The sequence below is a fragment of the Schistocerca piceifrons genome, chromosome 8, assembly GCF_021461385.2.
Source record: "Schistocerca piceifrons isolate TAMUIC-IGC-003096 chromosome 8, iqSchPice1.1, whole genome shotgun sequence".
NCBI lineage: Eukaryota > Metazoa > Arthropoda > Insecta > Orthoptera > Acrididae > Schistocerca > Schistocerca piceifrons.
This window is the reverse complement of record NC_060145.1, coordinates 120,032,959-120,053,682: the sequence shown is the minus strand read 5'-3', so window position 1 is coordinate 120,053,682 and position 20,724 is coordinate 120,032,959. Positions and strand designations below refer to the sequence as shown.

Below are 20,724 nucleotides of genomic sequence, written 5' to 3'. Positions count from 1 at the left end.
TGTTTACTCAAAACTGCATTACCAGCGCACTGTCAAAGATGACGTTACCTGTGTGTTTGTGCCTTGTGATTAGCGGATGGTACGTCTTGTGCCGTTAACTGAGCCCCTTACCATGTGTGTTCCACTCACGAATGGCGCGCAGGAAAAATGATCGTCGGTAAGCTTCAAGTTTCTTAAATTTTGTTGTGGCCATTACACGAGATGTATGTCGGAGGAAGTAATATGTTATCCTACGGTTTCCGGAAAGCAAACTCGAAATTTCGATAATAAACCTCCCAGTGATACGCAACGCCTCTTTTGTAGCGTCTGCCAATGGAGTTCGTTGAGCATCTTTGCAACACTCTCGCGCCGCCTGAACGATTCCGTGACGAAACATGCCGCTCTTTGTTGAATCTTCTCTCTCCCTTCTACCAGTCCTACCTGGTGGGGATCCCAGATAGTCGAACAATACCAAATAATCGTTCGAGTAAGCGCCTTATAAGCCTCCTCCTTCTTGGAGGAGTTACATTTCCTTAAGATTCTTCCTATGAATCTAAGTCTGGCATCTGCTTTTCCAACTATTTGTTTTATGTGGTAAAACAGAAATGAGCGTTTGGCGTCATTGGCCGGGAGGCCCCTTACGGGGCAGGGCCGGCCGCCTTGGTGCAGGTCTTATTACATTCGACGCCACACTGGGCGACCTGGGCGCCGGATGGTGATGAAATGATGATGAAGACGACACAACGCCCAGTCCCTGAGCGGAGAAAATCCCCGACCGAGCCGGGAATCGAACCCAGGCCCGTAGGTCGGCAGTCCGTCACGCTGACCACTCAGCGGACTGTTTTATGTGGTCACTCCACTGAAGGTCGCTCTGGATAGCTACTCGTAGACATTTTACGGTACATACTATTTCCAGTGGTTTGCCATCAATAGTGTAGCTATACAGTAGTGGATTTCTTTTCCTCTGTTCGCGCAATATGTTACACTCATTGAAGTTCGGGTCAACTGCCGGAACTTGCATCATTCATTCTGCAGGTAATTCTGCAAATATATACTATCTTCTGGCGTTGCTACTTTGTTGTAGACAAATGCATCATCTGCGAACAATCTCAAAGGGCATCCGACGCATCCTACTACTAGATCCTTCACATGCATTGTAAACAATGGCAGACCTATCACACTTCCTTGGGGTGTTACGGAAATTGTCATTACATCTGTTGATTTTGTTCCGTTAAGAGCGATAAACTGCTCTTAGAAGGGGAGCAAGCGCTTTCGCATAATCTTTGCAGAATCTTATAGGTGTCTCTGCTAGTCCTGATGCCTGTCAGCTACTAAGATATTGTAGTTGTCTTTCTGGTCCCAGATAGGTTACCTCAATGTCTGCCATTTCGATGTTCGTACGATGACGGAAAGGAGAGACTGGGTGACGAGCTTCCACGGTGAAACAATTTCGGAAGACAGGATTCATTGTTTCGGCATTCTCTCTGCAGGTGCCAGTATTTTCTCTGAGTAAATGAATAAATGATTCCGAATAGCTTACTGATTTTGATTTTACATAAGACCAAAACCTCTCAGGGTTTTTGTTCAGATTGGTTAACAAAATTTTACTTTCAAAGTCACTCAACGCTTCTCTTATTGCTCTCCTTACGCTCATTTTCGCTTCTTTCAACTTTTGTTTATTACCTAGGTTTTAAGCTCTCTTTGTTGCTGGAGTACTTTCCCAACACGGCTATTAAGCCGGGGTGGGTCTTTCCCAACCGCTAAGATCTTGAACGACACTTATGAATTTTTCCATTTATGCTCCACATCTTCGTCCACATCACTGAATATTTGATGCTGACCACTCAGATACTATGCAATTTTTATACTGTCACTCTTGCTGCGCAAAAATATCTTACTATTGTTCGTAAAATTCCTCGTGCAAACCGTAGTCATAGCTGCTATCAGAACTTTATGATTATTAACACATTAAGTTAACTGATTCGGTAAGCTCAGGTCTGTTTGTTGCTAAGAGGTCTAGGATGTTACCCTCATGAGTTGGTTCCCTATATATCTGTCTAATGTAATTTTCGGATAAGACATTCAGAATACGAATCCCTGTCTTTGGTACCAGTTTTGATAGCATGACTCTCCCAATCTATCAATCTATACTTGGCAAGTTAGAGTCACAGCCCCCCCCCCCCCCCCCACGCACACACACATACTACAGCAGCATGGTCAGGAAAATAATAAACGGTGTTCTGTAAGTTCTCTCTGAAGCACTCTGCCACTACAGCTCCTGAACCAGGCGGTCTATAAAAGCATCCAGTTACCATTTTTGACCAACCTTTGGTGCGTACCTTCGCCCAGATTAATTCACAGCTGGGGTACGTAACAACTTCACTAGATACTATCGAGTTCCTTATTGTAATACATACGCTACCACAATTGGCGCCTAACCTACCCTTATGATAAATATTCCAATCTGAACTTAAGATTTCGTTGCTGTTCACTTCAGGTTTCAACTGGCATTCTGTTCCCAATACTGTCCTGGTATTATAATCTTAACAAGAGAAACTAATTCTGGGACCTTTCCTTGGAAGTTTCTGCAGTTTACTAATATAGTAGTAAACATTTTCTGTATCCGATGTGCGAGGACGAGCATTGTTTGAAAACATTGCGGCTGATGTAACTTCGATTTTGGCAGCAATTCGTATCTGATCCCAAAGGGGTGTTCTGTAACTTAAAAACCCCCACGTGTATGCCACATCCACTCCGCTACACTAGTGACCTCTTCCTACGTATAGTAAACACGCCCGAACTTTAAGGGAAAGCTACAATTTTCCGCCCGACAGAGGAGGTCGAGAACATTGTTTCCAGTACCAGCTCGGAGTCGTCAGAGCCGCTGGTTTACACCTTCCACTCTATTCCAAACCAGAGGATCGTGTCTACCCTGGGTACGATGCTACAAATAGACAGCTTAGCCTACACCACGCACCACGCACAAGTGGCCAAAGACACTGCTAGCTAGAGCATAGCCACCTATGGTTAACTAACATACGCAAACAGCGACAAACGTCGGCAAGCCCCTGCATATCAGCAACACTGACTGGCAACTACCAGCTGCTATTAGAGCCGACCAACAGGCCACAGCAGGGACACCGACGAGCTCGCCCACAGACGCACAAACAATCTGTCAACATTCCCTCACACTGTGCCTTCGGTATATGACCTATCGGACACAAGATCGATAACAAACCTAACTGTTGCAGGTTGCTGACGCTGAACGAGGACTCTGTACCAGGACCCAGCGCCAGCCGCCGAGCAGCACAAACGCACAACGTCAATGTATCGACATGCATGATACCCACTACTAACAAAGCCTATCCTTGCACAACCTATCGCAGGCAGCAAGACAACCGCTACTGCTCTTACCGCCCGACTAACTTTCGCAGAGGTTTTTTTCCCTTGGCTCTTGCCTTGGCACTTTTTTTCCTCTGCCCTTTAAACCGCTACCCTTCGTCAGATTTCGACCAATCTATCTCCAGATGAGCGCGTATTAATGGTTAATCCTAACCAGACGTACGCAAACATCGCAGTACCCACATCCTGCGACACCCACTTTAGTGAATACTAACCCTTATGCAGAGATGGCAGTAGACCTTTTGTGTTGGCCATCATGCCGATGTGGGCGTGGAGGGGCTCCACCTCTTATAAAAAGGGCGTGGAGGGGCTCCACCTCTTATAAAAAAAAAAAAAAAATACCACGCATGCAAAAAGTAACAGAGCTCCAAGCGCTAATAGAAAGCACTGATGCTCAAATCGTTATAGGCACTGAAAGCTCAGCCGAAATTTTTACGAAGTGATAAGTTAAACACGGTTGGCAGTGGCATGTTTGTTGCTGTTAGAAGTAGTTTATCTTGTCGCGAAATTGAAGTGGAAACTTCCTGTGAGTTAGTATGGGCAGAGATCATTGTTGGCAACCGGAATAAAATAATAACTGGATTATTTTACCAACCTCCCAATTCAGATGATACAGTTGCCGAAAGGTTCAAAGTAAACATGGGTTTGATTTCAAATACGTACTCGATTCATACGATTATAGTTGGTGGTGGCTAATTTAACCTCGATATGTTGGCGAAAATACATATTTAATAACGGAAGTACGCATAAAACATCACCCAAAATTGTGTTAAACCCATTCTCCGAAAATTATTTCGAGCAGTTAAATCATGAGTCCACGCGAATAGTAAACGGTTGTGAAAACACGCTTGACCTCTTAGCAACAAATAATCCTGAGTTAGTAACGAACATCAAAAGCGATTCAGGGATTAGTGAACAAAGGGTTGTCGCAGCGAGATTGAATATTGTAATCCCCAAATCCTCCAAAAATAAGCGAAAAATGTACCGATTCAAAAAAGCAGATAAAAATGCACTTGATGCCTTCCTGAGAGACAATCTCCACTCATTCCAAATTAATAAGTGTTGACCAGATGTGACTTGAATTCAAAGAAATAGTATCAGCAGCAGTTGCGAGATTTATACCAAATAAATTAACAAAAACGGAGCTGATCCTCTTTGGTAACACAGAACGGGTCAGAAAACTATTGCAGAAACAACGAAACAAAGACGCCAAATTTAAACAAACGCAAAATCCCCAAGATTGGCGGTCTTTTACAGAAGCTCGAAATTTAGCGCGGACTTCAAGGCGAGATGCTTATAAAGGTTTCCACAACGAAAATCTGGCTGAAAATTCAAAGAGATTCTGGTTGTATGTGAACTATGTTACTGGCAAGAAACAATCAATGCCTTTTCTGCGCGATAGCCATTGAGATACTATCGATGTTTGGTTTGTGGTGGGAGATAAGACAGCGCTGCCAAAGCAGAGTCACTAAACACAGCCTTCCGAAATGCCTTCACAAGAGAAGACGAAGTAAATATTCCAGAACTCGAGTCAAGAACAGCTGCCACCATGATCAACGTAGAAGTAAATATCCTCGGAGTAGTGAAGCAACTCAAATCACTTAATAAAAGCAAGTCTTCTGGTCCAGACTGTATACCAATTAGGTTCCTTTCAGTGTATGTTGATGCATTAGCTCCACACTTAACAATCATATGTTGATGCATTGACTTTATAGTTAACAATCATGTACAACCGTTCGCTCGACGACAGATCCGTACCCAAAGACTGGAAAGTTGCACAGGTCACACCAATATTCAAGAAATTACAGGCCCATATCGTTAACGTCGATATGCAGCAGGATTTTTGAACATATATTAGAAAACATGGTTATAAATACAAAATCAAATAGGGATAAAGCAGGAGTAGTTTAGTGAGTACAGGTGCAAAATACTAACGCGAATTCTTTACAGGCGAATGGAAAAACTGGTGGAAGCCGACCTCGGGGAAGATCAGTTTGGATTCCGTAGAAATGTTGGAACACGTGAGGCAATACTGACCCTACGACTTATCTTGGAAGATAGGTTAAGGAAACGCAAACCTACATTTCTAGCATTTGTAGATTTAGAGAAAACTTTTGAAAACGTTGACTGGAATACACTATTTCAAATACTGAAGGTGGCAGGGGTAAAATACAGGGAGCGAAAGGCTATTTACAATTTGTACAGTAACCAGATGGCAGTTATAAGAGTCGAGGGGCATGGAAGGGAAGCAGTGGCTGAGAAGGGAGTGAGACAGAGTTGTAGCCCATCCCAGATGTTATTCAATTTGTGTATTGAGCAAACAGTAAAGGAAACAATAGAAAAATTCGGAGTAGGAATTAAAATCCATAGAGAAGATATAAAAACTTTGGGCTTCACCGATGACACTGTAATTCTGTCAGAGACAGCAAAGAACCTGGAAGAGCAGTTGAACGAAATGGACAGTGCACTGAAAGGAGGATATAAAATAAACAACAACAAAAGCAAAACGAGGATAATGGAATGTAGTCGAATTAAGTCGGGTGATGCTGAGGGAATTAGATTAGGAAATGAGACACTTAAAGTAGATGAGTTTCGCTATTTGGGGAGCAAAATAACTGATGATGGTCGAAGTACAAAGGATGTAAAATCTAGACTGGCAGTGGCAAGGAAAGCGTTTCAGAAGAAAAGAAATTTGTTAATTCCGAGTATAGATTTAAGTGTCTGGAAGTCGTTTCTGAAAGTATTTGTATGGAGTGTGGCCATGTATGGAAGTGAAACATTGACGATAAATAGTTGGGACAAGAAGATAATAGAAGCTTTCGAAATGTGGTGCTACAGAATAATGCTGAAGGTTAGATGGGTAGATCACATAACTAAAGAGGAGGTATTGGATAGAACTGGGCAGAAGAGAAATTTGTGGCACAACTTGTCTAGAAGAAGGGATCGGTTGGTAGGACATGTTCTGAGGCATCAAGGGATCACCAATTTAGTATTGGAGGGCAGCGTGGAGGGTAAAAATCGCAGAGGGAGACCAAGAGATGAATACTCTAAGCAGATTCAGAAAGATGTAGGTTGCAGTAGGTACTGGGAGATGAAGAAGCTTGCACAGAATAGAGTAGCATGGAGAGCTGCACCAAACCAGAATCCGGACTGAAGACCATAACAACTACAACACTTGTTCGAACATTTTGAATTACCTCGAACAAAACGGTTGATAGACACAGAGCCAACATGGGTTTAGAAAACATCATTCTTGTGAAACACAACTAGCTCTTTATTCGCATGAAGTGTTGAGTGCTATTGAGAAGGAATTTCAGATCGATTCCGTATTTTATGATTTCCAGAAGACTTTTGACAATGTACCACACAACCGGCTTGTAGTGAAATTTCGTGCTTATGGAATATCGTCTCAATTACGTGATATGGATTTGTGATTCCCTGTCAGGGAGGTCACAGTTAGTAGTAATTGACGGGAAGCCATCGAGTAAAACAGAAGTGACTTCTGGCTTTCCCCAAGGTGGTGTTATAGGCCCTTTGCTGTTCCTTATCTACATAAACGATTTGGGAGACAATCTGAGCAGCTTTCTTAGGTCGTTTGCAGGTGACGTTGTCGTTTATCGACTAATAAAGTCTTCTGAAGATCAAAACAAATTGCAAAACGATTTATAAAAGATATCTGAATGGTTCGAAAACTGACAGATGACCCTAAATGACGAAAACTGTGAAGCCATGCACATGAGTGCTAAGAGGAATTCGTTGAACGTCGGTTACACGATAAATCAGTCAAATCTAAAGACCGTAAATTCAACTAAATACCTAGGAATTACAATTACGAACAGGTTAAATTGGAAGGAACCCACAGAAAATGTTTTGGGGAAAGCTAACCAAACACTGCCTTTTATGAGCAGGACACTTAGAAAATATAACAGATCTACTAAGGAGACTGCCTACACTACGCTTGTCCGTCCTCTTTTAGAACACTGCTGCGCGGTGTTGGATCCTTACCAGACAGGACTGACGGAGCACATCGAAAAAGTTCAAAGAAGGGCAGCACGTTTTGTATTATCGCGAAATAGGGGAGAGAGAGTGACTGAAACGATACGGGATTTGGGCTGGACATCATTAAAGGAAAGGCGTTTTTCGTCGCGACGGAATCTTCTCACGAAATACCAATCACCAACGTTCTCCTCCGAATGCGAAAATACTTTGTTGACACCGACCTACATAGGGAGAAACGATCACCACGATAAAATAAGGGAAATCAGAGCTCGTACGGAAAGATATAGGTGTTTGCTCTTTCCGTGCGCTATACGAGATTGGAATACTAGAGAATTGTGAAGGTTGTTCCATGAATCCTCTGCTAGGCATTTAAATGTGATTTGCAGAGTATCCATGTAGATGGAGATGTAGACCAAATCAGCCATCCACCGAAAGAAGCCAAGGATTGCCTCAGAATCCAAGCGGCAGGCATCATTCGTGCCGACATGTGGCACTATTTGCAGCCGGTTGCACAAAGTATGCTCGACAGCCGTCGCACGGCCACCACCATGTCACGGACGAGACCCTCCAGTGAACAAATCGAGTGCACACTGACTTTCTTTCCCACCCTGTAACTATTTTCCCATGGAGCTCCGTTACCTGCCTAACGTTGGAGCTCCCGATAACTAGTAAAACCACCTTCAGCTCTTGTCCAGAACGAACAGGAGAATCAGTCACTGGCCCAACAGGAGAGGCAGTCCGGGCTGACTCAGAGATATTATCAACACTGGATAGCACCAAGTATGTCCTGCTAAGCCGTAAGGAGGCAGCTGTGCGACTGTTCTCTCTTTCATCTTCCACACAGTAATACGCAAACCCAATACTGTCTCTCACTAAGTTTCGATTGAGGACGGACCAGTCAGGTGTTGTGTATCGATAGACGCAGTGAACAGGAGGTCATCATGGGAATGGCTCAAATGGTTCAAATGGCTCTGAGCACTATGGGACTTAACATTATGGTCATCAGTCCTCTATAACTTAGAACTACTTAAACCTAACTAACCTAAGGACGTCACACAACACCCAGTCATCACGCATCAGGGGAATCCAACGGCAACAAGGTGTCGGAGGTCTCGTCACAAGCACCCCGATGTCGCCACAGCTTTGAACATTAGCCAGAAGCCTGTCGATCATAGCCAACACAGCTTCCAGCTGTTTACAGACAGCAGCCAATTCTCCTTGTGTCCACTCACAAGCACAGTCCCTAGCCATATCGTACTTTGCACAAAGAAGCAGTAGAGTTAGAAAGTACTTGGAGTCCCGAAAGGAAAGAAAAATTATTCGAATGTGAGGCTACTAAAGTTGGAATTATCACGAAATATTACACGAGGGTTATTCAGAAAGTAAGGAACGATCGGTTGCGAAGTGGAAAATACAGTGAAAATCTGATGAAGCTTTGCACAGATGCGTCAGGCACTGTGTCTAGTACGCCCGAGGATCGCACCATGTCGCTCTTCTCAGTTCTGACCTGACAGTGAGAACGTAAAGATGACTAGCAATTAGCGCCTCCCGCCAAGTATGAGGGTCTGGCGAAAGATTTCGCCTGAAGCTATGCCATCTACATAACATAACTGTCATACAGTTCGTTCTACACAAATCTCGGCCACACTCTGCAGGGGCAATGAAGATGCTCCTGCAGCCTTTTCGATGGAAAGTGTTTGATCACGCACAACGCTGCCCGTAATTGGCTACCCTAAGGTCCATCTCTGCTCAGATGAACCGCTGGCTATGAAGACAATATCTTGACACAGACAACGAGCTGCAGTCCACAGCAGAAAATTGTCTAAAAGCACTGGCGGCTGTTTTCTATAACGAGAGAATTGAAAAGTTGGTACAACGCTACGACAGATGTCTAAGTCTGAGTGGTGACTGTGTAGAGAAGTAGCTGGAAGGTGTAGCTAACCGTTGCAAATAAAACAGTTTTGATTTTCACTCGCGACCTATCGTTTCTTACTTTCCGAGTACCCTCGTATAACGTGGAGAATAAACAAACACCAAAAAATGCTCTGCAGCGTTTTTACTATAGCCTGACACAGCAAGATCCACAAGATCTTGAAACGGGCATAATATTAGTTACTTTTTACTAGAAACTCTGCTTACTCAAAAGCTACTGCAGAAAATAAGTATTTCGACTCGAATGCAATAAACTAAATTATAGGGATGTTGTGTGCTAACACGAGATTTAAACGTAAAGACGTGACGTGGGGCTTCTGATGAAAGAAAAGTAGACAAGGTAACTAGCTAAACACTAGTCTACACCGTCTGCAGCAGCAGAAGTACGTGAAAAAAAAAAACACAAACTAAACTAAATTACTCTGGATCAGGCAACTGCTGCTCCTTCTGGTGCTGCTGCCACCGCTATAGAAACGTCCACTCGACTCGGCCTCTGCCGCTGGACTCTCCGTTTTTTTTCCTCTTCTCTGGAGAAACTTATTCCCCAAGCTATCCAGAGTACAAAACTAACACCTTATCCTCTCTCTGAGCTCAACATCTCACTCATAACAGAGGGATGTTGACTCAAATTTACAGGCTAGCAAACGGAAAGCTGCGGTACACAAAATGGAAACCAGACATCCTCGCTATGGTCCTGACACCATCAGATAGTGTGTGTAGTGCTGCATCGTGAAACAATTTGTGTATAGTGTGTGCAGCGACTGCGTGTGAGAAATGAGTGAAGAGTGTAGCACTAGCCTATTACGTTACTCAATACATTATTTGCGAAGCATTTTTGTACACTAGGTGTACTCTGAGGTGAGAGATCATGGGATACCTCCTAATATCGTGTTAGACATCCTTTTGTCTGGCGTAGTGCAGCAGCTCGACGTGGCATGAACTCCACAAGTAGTTGGAAGTGCCCTGCAGAAATATTGAGCCAAGCTGCCTCTGTAGCTGTCTATAATTGCGAAAGTGTTGTCGGTGCAGGATTTTGTGTACGAACTGACTTCTCGATTATATACCATAAATGTCCAATGGGACTCATGTCGGGCGATTTGGATGGCCAAATCATTCGCTCGAAATATCCAGAATTATCTTCAAACCAATCGCGAACAACTGTGTCCCAGTGACATGACGCATTATCATCCTTAAAAATTCCGTCGTTGATTGGCTGCAGATGGTCTCCAAGTAGCCGAACATTACCATTTCCAATCAATGATCGGTTCAGTTGGATCAAAGGTCCCAGTCGATTCGATGTAAACAAAGACCACACCGTTATGGACCCACCACAAGCTTGCTCACACTGCCTTGTTGACGGCCTGGGTCCGTGGCTTCGTGAGATCTGCACCTCACTTTCACCCTACGGTCAACTCTTAACAACTGAAATTGGGACTCGTCTAACCAGGTCATAGTTTTTTCGTCGTCCAGGGTCCAACCGATATGGTCAAGAGCCCAGGCTATGTCGTGCTGTTAGAAAAGCACTCGCATCTGGCATCTGCTGCCATAGCCCATAACGCCAGATTTTGTATATGTTCGTCGTTCGTCCCACATTGATTACTGCAGTTATTTCACTCAGTGTTGCTTGTCTGTTCGCAGTGACAACTCTACGCAAACGCCGTTCCACTCGATCGCCCGTGGTGAGAAGTAATGGAATTTGGTATTCTTCGTCCACTCTTGACAATGTGAATCTCGGAATACTGAAATCCGTAACCATTTCCGAAATGAACTCTCCCATGCTTCTAGCTCCAACTACCGTTTAACGTTCAAATACTGTTAATTCCCGACGTATGGCCTTAATCACATCCGAAGCCCTTTCACATGAATAAACCTGAGTACAGATGTCAGCTCCGCCAACGCACGGCACTTTTCTACCTTGTGTGCGTGATATTACCGTCATCTGTATATGTATATATTGCTATCCCATTTCTTTTGTCACCTCAGAGTAAACCGAATGGGGTAGCGCCGTTTCAAACAAGCTAGTCTTGTATTCGGGAGGATGGAGGCTCTAGTTTTCATCCAGCCATCCTGATTTAGGTTTTCCGTGGTTTCTCTAAATTACTTCTGCAAATTCTGGGATAGTTCTTACTATAGGACCAGGGCCGACTCCCTGTCCCATCATTGTCAAACTAGACCATAAAGTACGTAAATGCCTGTACATATCAATTATGTTATTTTTGTTGTTCTTAAATTGTAATAATATGACATGTCCAATGTTCTTGTAAAAGTGATCTAGAGTCAGTAAAACTACTACTATTACGAGTATCAGACACATCACTCACCAATTTAGACAAAAATACACAGCACGCAGCGCACAGATGGGTAAAACGAGAATGTGCTGATTTGAGTGATAACTGACCCGTCCTTTTCGCAAACCTATAAGCGGCGTTAATGTTTCGTAGTCTCTTCTAACACCTATCGACCTCTGGTATGTGCTACTTATCAGCGCTCGTCTGTCTGTGAAATTGTTGCACTCACGCCTATGGCGACAGGCGGTGCCTTGACTTCTCATCAAGTTTGCGTGACTCCGCTCTCCAGTGATACGACCTTGGCGGGGAGCACGCCATCTGTGGGTGGCTTCCAGCGTCTCTCAAGACCACGGCCGGCTATGGAGTGTCAAACTTCACGCGTGCAGGACGTGCTGGCCACTTGAGGGCCAAGGTTCAGCCTGTCTCAGTTTTGCTCGGCTTTTCTCAAAAGTTCCAGGAACAGAGTGAGGTCACTGAATATCGCGGTGCGGCGTTTTTCGGTAGGAACTCGCTCCAGCTCGGCAGAATCGGGGCATCAGCGCTGTTTAGCCTTCGCTATTTGTTCGTGGTTTGAAGGACTTTCGCAGGTCCCATAACTGTTTGCACAAAAGAAGGCGGTCTAGAGGTCTGTCATCACAAACTTCTAAAAAAGATTTAAATGACAGAAGAGGGACCTGAGAGTTCTCAACACACATTATGTAGTCGCATAATCAACTGGTAGTGCAAATTTGTTATGAAACGACATTATAATACCATACAGAAAGAATTTAAAATGTGGTTGACAATGAAATAGCAATAAAATGCAACTATCGGCATAAATGTTCATTATTTTGTACATCACGAAACACTTCATGCTAAATGTGCAGACATGCAGCAGATAAAATGATTGATGGTACGAACAGTAAAATTTCTGAAGTCGTGGGCATCACTCTGCTGCCAGTTGCAACAGTTTTCGACGAAACTGATCGAAGAGTAGAGAATCTTAATACATTACTGCAGAGTACGTTGGTTAAATCAAGGGACTTACCTGTAATGAACTTTCGATCTAAAATTCGATAAATTGAATTTATGAAGGAAAAAGGGGTGCAGGAAGTTAGAACATCTGGAATGGATTGCAGACGTTGTATTTTAAGTGGAGTGGACTGTACACTGCTCACAGCAAGACATTGCAATTAGGGAAACAACTTCTTTCTCATCTAATGGGAAGGCATTGAAAAAGAAAATCGCACTGTAGAAGCAACACATCTGGCAAACAGTCTAGTTCTACATCTACATCTAGGTAGATATTCCGTACATCGTAAGTCATCTTAGGTTCATGGCGCAGGCTTCCCTGTAGCATTACTTGTCAATTACTTTCCTGTTCCACTCGCAAATAGAGCGAAGAAGAAACGAGTGTCTGTATGCCCCCATATGAGTCCTAATTTCTCGTATCTTATCTTCGCGGTTCTTACGCGCAATGTATGTTGGCGCCAGTAGAATCGTAAGGCAGTCAGCTTCAAATACCGGTTCTCTAAATTTTCTCAACCGTATTTCTCGAAAAGAACGTCACCTTCGCTTCAGAGATTCCCATTTGAATTCCCCTAAAATCTCCGTAACACTTACGTGTCGTTCGGAACTATCGGTTACAAATCTAGCATCCTGCCTCTGAATTGCTTGGATGTCTTTCTTCTATCCGACCTGGTACGGATCCCAAACACTCTAGCAGAACTCAAGCATAGGTCGCACCAGTGGCCTATATGCGGTCTCCTTTCCAGTTGAACCACTCTTTCCTAACACTCTCCCAATAAACCGAAATCGACCATTCGACTTCCCTCCCAAAGTTCGCACACTCTCGTTCCACGTCATACCGCTTTGCAACGTTATGCCCAGACGTTTAAACGGCACATTTGTGTCAAGCGGTGCACTAGTAATACTGTATCTGAACATTACAAGTTTGATCTTCCTAGTCATCAGCATCAACTTACATTTTTGCACATTAAGGGCTAGCTGCCATTCATCAGACTTCCCTGGGGCACTCCTGATAATAGCCTTATCTCTGATGAACATGCGCGTCGGGGAAAACATTCTGGGTTCTACTATTTAAGAAGTCTTCGAGCCACTCAAATATCTATGAACTTAATCCATATGTTCGTACTTTCGTTAACAGCCTGCAGTGGGGCACCATATGAGAAAATAGCAAGCTGAGTTTCGCAGGAGCGATGCTTTCTAAAACCATGCTGATTCTTGGACATAAGCCTCTCAGTCTCAAGAAAGTTTTTTTGTATTCGAGCTGAGAATATGTTCAAGGATTCTGCAGAAAATAGAAGTTAGGGATAATGGTCAGCAATTTTGTGGGCCTGTCGTTTTACCTTTCTTATATACTGGAGCCACCTACGCTTTTTTCCAGTCGCTTGGGACGTTGCGCTGGGCGAGAGATTCACGATAAATGCAAGCTAGGTAAGGAGCCAATGCCGTAGAGTGCTCTTTATAAAATCTAACTGGGATTCGATCCGGACCTGATGATTTATTTGCTTCCATAAGCTCACTGGCGTTAAAGAAAATGTGAGGTCTGAAGAATTCATTCTAGCCTTGAAATAATTACAAATATGGTTCCCTAAATGCTTTAAGGACACTGCGAATCTTATATTCGTTTTCGAGACCTTTTGCGCTTCTGTGCATGTGCAGGTGTAACTGAATCACCTGCAAGGTAATTTCCGTTTTAAAGACAAATCCCTTTAGCGTTAAAGCTGTTCAGGACGTCTACATTCTTTTCCTAAGATAGAGTTTTCGCTTATCCATAACGAGGTTGCGAAAGTTCTACAATATTTCGACCACCACATGTGTGTAAAAGACTTTTTTCTATTTGAAACTAAATAAGCCACGATTACATGGCAACCTAAGTGCTAAAATCTGTGAAATTGTCTGCGTCTGTCCATATGTCTATAGTGTGTACCAGATAAAAATTAAGTTTTCAGTACCCCAAAAATAAATTATACTGAAAATTTCTTTTGTGTTTGACCTGTGTTGTTAAGATATGTGAAACATAAGATCAAGTTGTAAGCAATGCGACTGCATTGCCAGTTAAATGCGGCACGTTCGTTGTTTCCGCCTCTTCCACCTCCTCATACACAGCCAGCATGGCGTGGCCGTGGGGTAAGTGTGCCGGCCAAGCTGAGTACCAAGGCGCTTGTGCCCAGCCACGGTTCTCGAGCCGAATTTTTGGCCAGCCTTGCTCTAGATGCATCGTGTTGTCCACATGCCTCAGACTGAGATGGGCACTAGAAAAGACCATCTAGTTAGCCATCAGTTCCCACCCAACCATCATAATGGCATAAACTGATACAATAGAGGTTACACGATATGAGAAGCAAACACACTTCTGTAAACACAGATTCAGAAACGAATCGTTTGCGAGTAATTATTTATTTGTTATTATTTGCCGCAATTAACTTCAGTGGATATAAACGTCGTCCCAGTTCATTTCTGCTTACAGCTACGCCAGTGTGCGAAACTTAAGGATGAAAGCTGCTCCAACAAGGTTGGTAAGGAGTTCTTCTGATAGCGCATTCCACACAACATTGCAACAAGCTTACCTGGGAGTCGAGAGCGACCGCACAGCCACGAATTAGCGACCTCGTCTACTGAGGCGGTCAGTGTCTCTACACTACATGTTTACTTCTCTAAGACACCACTGGAACGCAAACATGATTGGGGAAGAACGCACGTATCCATCTCATCTTTCAGCTTGACACTGTATTCTGCATATTAAAACTTCTTCATGACGTTAAGCTCGCCTTGTTTAGTGAAACATTACAAAAAACTGAAAAATATCTTTATTTGGTCACACGCCCTACTGCCCCTATTACAGCGGACTGAACAAAAAACTGATCGTCTTTGCAGTACGGATGCAGACTAAACCGCAATTGACAATTATCATAAGGCTAGTTCATCCTTTTCAACCCAAGGAGTTTTCAATTAAATTCCAACAAGACAGGGTACTTTAATTAGGATAACGTCAAATGAGCTGTAGTTATTTTGCAGACAATTAGTGACTTCTGAAATCGTTGTCCACAATTTCGTGTCATGGCCATGGCAAGCACCACCCCAATGTGTGGAGCGCGGAATGCCAAAAATTCAAAACCAGGTTATTTGTACTGTCATGGAACTCAAAATATTCCTCTTTAGAAGCTCAATGAATACTAACGTTTACGCAAACCCAATACGATGAGGTAAGATTTTCGCAATAAGGAGGATTCCGATATCAAATGATTCGTGAAAAACCAAAAGGAATCTTGGAAAGAAGAGTTTTCTTAACTCTAGTTGGAGTATTTCCGGAAAGTATGAAGCACTATTGTAAGTACTATGAACCTAGACATCAAACAGCCTACTCTACAAAACGGTATCTTACAGGTTTATTGCTGACTGTATTGAGAGCCTATGGCTTTTTTCTTGTTTCACTACTCTGCAAATTTAAAGACATCAGAATCTCGCAAATTGGTCTTAGCTTCCCGGAAAACTATTTACACCATGGAACCATACATTAGACAGCAAGGCCACATTACTTCGAACCTTTCATCGTGCTGCATTTCACGACATGAAACAGAATCCTGCCATTCTCAGCAGAGATGACCCATCGGTGCTGCAAAAGTACGAGTATGAAACATGCAGTGAAGATTGCCGAGGTTTGACAGAACACCTGTTCAAAATTTATTTGATACATGCCCTCAGTAAAACGTTATATGGTACAGTTATTATTCACTCTCGAAATCTTGAGAGTATCTCACCTCCAGCCAAGAATATGTAATAAGTTTCACCAACGGAACCACGTGTTTCAGTGGTTCAATTTAACGTCGGGATTTAAAACCTTTTAGTACCTGTGGGCCGCGCCTGCCGCAGTGGCCGAGCGATTCTAGGCGCTTCAGTCCGGAACCGCGCGACTTCTACTGTCGCAGGTTCGAATCCTGCCTCGGGCATGGATGTGTGTAATGTCCTTAGGTTAGTTAGGTTTAAGTAGTTCTATGTTCTAGGGGACTGATGACCTCAGATGTTAAGTCCCATAGTGCTCAGAGCCATTTTGAACCTGTGGGCCGCGTTATGAAAACATGAACATCTTGTGAGCTGCACATTCACTGAAAGAGTTAGAAGTGTTACACCGTGAATTCCAAACTCAAACGCCAGTATTTCCATTCCTGTGGGATATTTTGGTTAAAATGTGATCCATATACTTCTAGATGAATTTTCCACCAACCAACATTGGCGCATGACTTGGGATACCTTCTGTCACTACTAGTCAATCCCTTTCCTGTTCCACTCGCAAAAGGAACGACGGAAAAACGACTGTCTATACGCCCTGATTCTCTTATCTATCCTCGTGGTACTTATGCAAAATGTACGTTGATGGCAATACAATCGTTCTGCAGTCAGTCATAAACCGGTTCTCTAAATTTTCTCAGTAGTGTTTCATGAAAAGAATTGTCTTCCCCCCAGGGAGTCACATCGGCGTATGCAGATCATTTGTATAATTCTCGCGTGTTGACGGAACCAACAGGTAATAAATCTAGTAGCAGGTGTCTAGAGTGAGTTATTTAGTTCTTTTATCGAAATGATGTGGAACGAGTCAGTTTACGAGATGTGTGTATAAGATTAGTGTTAACTCCGATGAACACATTTGAAATAAGATGAGTTGTGCGGCAGAAATGATTTTAGGTTTGATTTAACACTTCCTTTGCTCTCTGTCATATAGTCTATATTATTGGGCAAATAATCAAAATGTTTGTTTCTGTGTATTGAACTCCTTTCGGATCCACGGGCATCTCTAATAATCGGTAGTAATGGTCATTTTTTCCTCCAATATTGTAGGTATGTACATCACTATTCCTTCAAATTGTGATGTACAATTTGTGAAGAATTTCGTTAGCGAAAATATGTACTGCGACGGTTCAGTTACAATACCTGAAACGTTGAAGTGCTATCTACATGACAAATGTTCGTGAACACGAAAAATTATTCTGACTGCTCTCTTTCGTGCAATCAATAGTTTCTTATTCCAAGACATTATTGAGTGGGAATGTGAAAAACATATCAGAAGGTTAATTACTCGTTTCCAAGAGTAGCAACTATACGAAGAGCAAAAGTAGCCGAATTTAACTTTTTGAGGAGTTCACTAATATACTTCTTGCAGTTCAAATTTTCTTCAATGTGTACACCCAAAAATTTAGGGCTTATACCATATTTACTAACTCCCGTTGGTGTCATGCAGCAGTCGTTGGTATGACTCCATTTGTGTACAGAACACAATAGAGTGTGTTTTTCGAAATTAATGCAGAGTCCATTTTCAGAGAACCACTTCATATTTCTTGCAAAAACATTATTAACATTCCCTTATGTGGCTTTTACTCTAACAGCATCTGTTATAACACTAGCATCGCCTGTGAAGAGTACCAATTCTACTTGTTGAATATTAAGTGGAAGATCATACAGACATATAAGGAATAGGAGTGGGTTCAAAATTGAGCCCTGTGGGGCTCTTTTTGTGATTTCCTCCCGGTCACTAACATTTCTGAGTGTATGAATATTGTCTGAATTATTCATCACAACTTTTTTTGTACTGTTTGTTAAGTACAATTTAAACTAACTGTGTGTAAAGCCTTCAGTTCTATAATACTTTAGTTCTTTTGGGAGTGTAATATGATCTGCACAATCAAACGCCGTGGAAGGATCACAAAAAATACCAATGGGCGATATTTTATTATTTAAGACTAATAATATTTGATGAGAGAATGTACGAATAGCAGTCTCAGTCGAACAACCCTTCTGGAATCCAAACTGTGAAATGCTAAGTGAATTGTTTTACAAAACTTTAAGCAACTAGAAGTAGTACCCAAAACATTCGCTGTAATTGAAGCAGTTAAAAAATTCTAAGGAATTACATCTCTTCTCGGGCTGCTGGAATTTCAGAGAGAATTCTGAAAATTTGTTCCAACTTCATAAGTAATGTCACCAGTGATATATGTAGTGCATCACTGGCGCAGAGAATTTTTTCAGATAGGTTAAATATGCAATTATTAAGCCATAAATAAGGAAGCTGACAAGACAATTATCATACTATTTCCTTACTGATATTTTCTTCCAAAATATTGCAAAAAGTAATGTACTCAAGAGCATATATACACTTAAATGGAAATAGTTTACTTAGCATGTCACAGTTCTAATTCTGGAAAGGTTGCTCGACTGAGAATGCTGTTTATACATTCACTCATCAAATAGTTCAGGCCTTAAATAGTAATATATCGCCATCTGGTATCTCTAAAGCGTTTGGTTCTGTAGATCAGGATACTCTCTTAGAAAGACTCAAGTTTTATGTAGTTGATGGCTTTATGGACAGCTAGTTTACATCATATTTGACAAACAGAATGCAAAAGGTTGTGCTGAATAATTCAGACAATGCCAGAAAGGTAGAAGATTTGAGTGATTGGGATAAATCACAAAGGAAGGCACGTGGGGTTCGATTTTGTGTCCACTCCTATTCTTAACATTAAACTAGCAAAATTGTACTTTCTGTAGACGATATTGATATTACAATAAAATCCCATTAAAGAGTAAGCAGCAGAGGAGGTGGTAAATGATGTTTTCCAAATAAATAGTTGGTGGTTCTCTGAAAGTGGACTCTCCTTAAACTTTGAAAAAATACACAACATTCCTTTCTTTACAACAAATACAATCATACCAAAAACTGATGTAGCACTTGAGCAGGAGTCAGTAAGTAGGGTAGAGTGCTGCAAAGTTTCGGGTGTATATATTAATGAGAACTTGAACTGGAAGATGCAAACTACTGAATAACTAAAACAATTAAGTTCAGCTACTTTTGTTCTTCATATAATTGCTAATTTTGGAAACAAATGAATCAATCTGATAATATATTTTGCTTATTTCCACTGATAATGTCGTGCAGAATAATTTTCTGGGGTAATTCATCACTTAGAAAGAAAGTATTGAGTGCACAAAAGCGAGCAGTACGGACGTCATATTCGTACCTTTTCAAGGAACTAGGTATTTTAAGTGCGCCATCATAATACATATATTCGCTAATGAAATTGGTCATAAATAAACCATCGCAATTTGAAGAGAACGGAGATCTACATATCTACATCACCAGAGGGAAAAATGACGTTTGTTACCCATTGTTACAGCTGTCAGAGGCTCAGAGAGGAGTTCAATATGCAACAACGAAAGGTTTTTGATCATCTGTCCAGTAAAATAGACTGGACGACAGGTAGCGAAGCGAGTTTTAAATCTAATTTGAAATAATTTCTCCTGAACAATTCCACTCAGAAATTTGTCCATGAAAACGGATAGCCAGTTGAAAAAAATTCGTAGTTACATGAGTACGACTAAAAATAGTAATGTGCCTATTAATGTCAACACTAATCACGCGTAGATATCCTGTAAATTAACTTGCTCCACATCATTTTGTTAAAAGAATCGTTCAGATGGTCTATGGAGGATGTAGCTAACTAACCAAGTATGGGACTAGCCTTGAATATATCACTTTTTGTAATATTTTGGAGAAGGACCAACCAGAAGCAGTACACAGTATTTACGGATATCCGGTTTCTGAAGTCACAAGTAAACGCAGTGCCTGTCCGGCTGACCTTGTGTCCTGGGTTAGCGCCTGGCTTGGTCCTCCGGAGCGGCTGTTGCGACGCTCACCCGGCCGTGACTGCAGTGCAGAAGCCTCCTCGCACGCCACTTGCTACCAGCCGCCCCACCACGTTCCGGGACCGCCACGCGCTTGCCACGCATTTGCCAAACCATCTATCGCTACGACAAGCTAATGTGCCTTGACTCTCTTACCCTTTATCACGTAATACGGCGACCTTCTTCAACCAGTTGTACACTGACCCGGATGAATAATTCAAAAACGAAGACTATAAACTTCTCTGTCTCCTCGTCTGAAGCTGCGAGTCTTTCGTTGGCTTAATTTCATCCTCCTATTCCTTCTGCCTTATGGTTAGTTGATTACATAGTCCGTGGATCACTCTGCACGATAGATCGTAATAATGTGGAACGAGTCACTTCACATTCACGTCGCAAATTAATTTGTACATGTTGCTACATTCTGAACACATCTAAGTTTTTTCTTTCT

The 20,724-nt window shown here is 42.3% G+C and overlaps 1 protein-coding gene across 2 annotated transcripts in view; it reads right to left on the bottom strand.

The window, feature by feature from the left end:
- The window catches only part of LOC124711152 (UDP-glycosyltransferase UGT5-like), a 274,796-nt gene extending 254,415 nt beyond the window's left edge, over positions 1-20,381 (bottom strand). Inside the window, exon 1 of one of the 2 annotated variants that reach the window (XM_047241052.1) lies at positions 20,231-20,381. The gene's annotated coding sequence lies outside the window, so the exon portion shown is untranslated. The remainder of the gene's footprint in view (positions 1-20,230) is intronic. The other variant, XM_047241051.1, reaches the window with a different exon arrangement.
- Between the last annotated feature and the right edge of the window lie 343 nt (positions 20,382-20,724).